The sequence below is a fragment of the Schistocerca serialis genome, chromosome 7 (assembly GCF_023864345.2).
Source record: "Schistocerca serialis cubense isolate TAMUIC-IGC-003099 chromosome 7, iqSchSeri2.2, whole genome shotgun sequence".
NCBI lineage: Eukaryota > Metazoa > Arthropoda > Insecta > Orthoptera > Acrididae > Schistocerca > Schistocerca serialis.
The window spans coordinates 126,607,400-126,611,209 of record NC_064644.1 but is presented as its reverse complement, the minus strand read 5'-3'; positions in this window follow the sequence as shown (position 1 = coordinate 126,611,209).

Here is a 3,810-nt window from a genome sequence, read left to right as displayed (position 1 = left end):
CTTTTCGTGTCCAGTTATTGTTTCTGTCATCACGGAATTGTGACGTATGTGACCTGTAATTGTTGTGCTCCTGCTTTCCGCGATTGTCTGTGTCAATTTCAAGTTCTTGTAACAATCCCTGAAAAGCCTCAATGTCTTCTTTGCAACGTCCTGCTAAAATAATATGTCGTAAATGTTCAGGCAATTTGAGTAAGCAAATGCGGATGAGTTCTGAGGGGCTGTATGGGTTTGAAAGATATTGATTCTTATGCAACATGTCTTCAAAGTATTTGACAAGACTGGAAAATTCAGATTGTTCAAAGTGTTTCATCATCATGATGCTATGTTTTACACGGTCTTGTGTAGCTTGAGACCAATATGCTGAGAGGAAGGCATGGTAAAACTCTCCTTCACTGTGGCAATCGTGAATTACCGATCGCATTCTTACAGCTGGTTCATTCTCTAAGTAGCCACACATAAATTCTAATCTGTGTTCTAACGACCAGTTGGGAGGAAAACAATGCGAGAATTGATGGAGCCATGCTTGTGGATGAATGTCGTTCCCAGAATTCTTAAATGTTTTGAATTTACGTGTAGTAATGAACAGCTTATAGTCAAAATCGTCATGTCGGCGAGTCGCATATCGGTCATTGTTAGGTCGTGTCGGCCGTTCCATCTCAAAATTCGGTGCACATTCCCAATTTCTTTCATTACTTCCGAAATGCCCTGTGTTATTATTTTGCAGCTTTTCCGTGTTTCTAAGTCCCTCTTCCCGTGTTGGAGCGCGAGTGTTCTCTGAAATACGTAATTCTTGTATTACCTGAGTCAGCTGATCTTGTACTTCCCGGATTTCTCTTTGGTGTTGTGTATTAATTCGATTCTGATTTTGTTTGAATTTCCTAATTTGTTCATACTCTTTTGTGTCAGTGAAGGCTACAGGTGTTGTGTCATTCAGATCATCATCTACCTTTGTAGATAAGTTAGTGAACTGATCTGAAAGTTCGGCTACTTTATCCGATAGTGTACTTATTTCCTCAGTGTGTTTTTCTGAACCAAGTTTCAGAGTGTCCATTTGTGTTGAAATCGTATCTACTGTGTCTTTTAAGTTTTCTTGACTTTTTGCAAGTTGCGTAACCGAATCGGTAGATGCAACTGCGTCAATTTTAGCTTGCAAGGTGTTGTGATTTTCATGAACAATAGTTTGCAGTTCTTTTATGGCTGCTTCGTGATTCTGTAATGCATTTTCATGCCGCGAAAAAATAGGTTGGAAATGCTCACAAATTTGTGATTTTACGTCATTACAGACTTTTTGACATTTCGATTCAATGTTATGTAACTCACTAGTTAAATCTTCACGTGTTTGTTCAAGTGTGGTGTCTAACTTTTCAAGCTTTTGCTGTGTTTGTCTCTGATTTTGTTCCATTTGTTGCATTAATTGCAATAATAATGTATTAGTATCTGGAATCTGTTTCTCTACGCTTTTCGGCAGTGCATTTGCACCGACAACATTCACATTTTGACAAGCAGAAAATGTGTCTTGACTTATTTGAGAAAACGGTGATGACCCAAAACCTGAATCTACAGTATTTGCGAAATTGTGTCCTGTCATTTCGGATACCTGAGGCGAGCTGTTGCCGACCGATCGATCGATAATGCGTCCCTCTTCACTAATTGTTTCACTGTCCACGCCATTGTTTGCCGCCTGCTCCATTTCCCTATGAACAGTTACCAAATTACTACTTTGAACATCAGTTAATTCATTACTCGGTGGCGCTAACACACTGCTTTCATTTTCACTGTCATTTCTCAGTTTACTTTGGAGCCTAGTATTACGTTTTTCACACGCCATTATTGTCACAGTATTTCACACGACAACACAGAAAAACACAATTTGAAGATCAAAAATAAGAGAACACATTAACATAGCACTGAAAATAATATCTAGTTAATTGCAAGCGCAGCTGCGAAATACTTGGTGCAAATCTACATGCATGCCACAACTGTTTTACTGTACAACAATGAAAAACTACAACTACAAAGGAAATTCTCTCTATGATTACGCGCTACCAATAAACAATAGCTACACCAATTACACAAACTACAAGAAAAAATCAGAAGATTCCAGTGAGGTATCCTCCGCTAAGGGTCGACATATGAAACTTCCCCTTAGAACAATTCTACAAGACTGTGCTTAACCTGACACACAATATTTTTAGCGCAACGCAATCTGACTTTCAAAATTCCCTACTAAAGAATGGCCCTGACAAACATTAAACTATACCTTTCACAAATCACTTACCTCACAAAAATCTTCGCTGCTCAAGCTACTGCAATACAGCGAGCGCCACTACTGCCAGCTAAATAAAAGATTCAAACTACTGAAGGCACTAACTACTGATAGGGGTAGTTAGCAAATGAAAGATATTAATAGAGAGCAAACAATGTATTTACCTTAATATCATCACAAATCATAATATATATATCAGTTCATGACAAATTACAAAACTCCGCCATCTCTCTCCCCACATCCACCACTGCTGGCGGCTCACCTCCAACTGCGCAACGCTACGCGCTGTTCACAGCCAGCTGCCTAACACTACAATGGCGAGTATTACAACAATGCAAAGCAGCCACAGACTGCACACAGCACAGCCAGTGATTTTCATATTGAGCGCTACGTAACGTTGCCAATAAGAAAACATAAACAGCCTACTTACATAGAGAAAACATAAACAGCCTACTTACATAGAGAAAACATAAACAGCCTACTTACAGAGTATGCTAAATGCTCAACTGATACGTCGCAATGTTCGACGGTTTTTCGGGGGTAATTATAGCAAAACATTTTAGTGTCATCATCAAGAACAGATACCTGTTTGGAAAATCAGGAGCGAACAGTACTTTGAAAACGATCCATTTAAGTGCTTTAATAAATACAAAATGTGTATTGAGAGTAAGAGGAAATTTGCCTCAGATTTCAATCAAATGATCTTCAATTTCATTTTAACATTATACACTTAGCCTCGTCTTCAGATGTACCAGATAAACATGCGTCAAACTGACGTGTGGTGTGTTTATCTTCGGACCATGTCCCGCAGCGACGTGCGCTGTGGAACCAGTGTCCCACAGTATTATTCACGAGGTCAAACCATCCCTGACCGGCCGCACACATCGATGTGTTGTATGTGCATCAGGTGCATCTAAGTATGATGCTAGAAGACTCGAAATAAAGCTGAACAGCATTTACTTGTAGTCTGTGGCAAATTCATTCTTACTATCAGTTTATCACACGATTGTGTTCGCATAGTGCCATCAACGAAGGAAAGATTAAAGACAAAACGTGTAATTAGATAATTCTAAGGTGCTGCTTCGAAGTCCATAGCAGAATAATATTAATCACCAGTGTGTGTCTTAGCTACGGTTGGTTAATTACCAGTTTGCATATCTGTGGGTGATATTTGCCACAGTTCAGTACGGTGTACGGCATGTTAGCAGCATTGGAAATTTTATTCATTTTTCAAGTCAAAATACAGCTGCATCCCGTCCCCCACTGCACCACACCCTGTGCTACTCTCAGACTTGCAACGTTCTGTTATGTAGAAATGTGGCAGTTATGTTGCAGCGCTATTGATCTGCAGGTGGCCATAAATCTTGAGTAGTCTGACTCAGTTACGTACGACAGCTTGGAATGACATACATCTAAGCAGCCATAAAACACCAATAAGTACGGTGCATATAGATTGTTTCTCTTCACACCTGTCGTTTGGCAGGCGCTTGAGACATAACACCACCCTTCACGGTTCAAACGTGATGAAATTTGTTAAAGATATC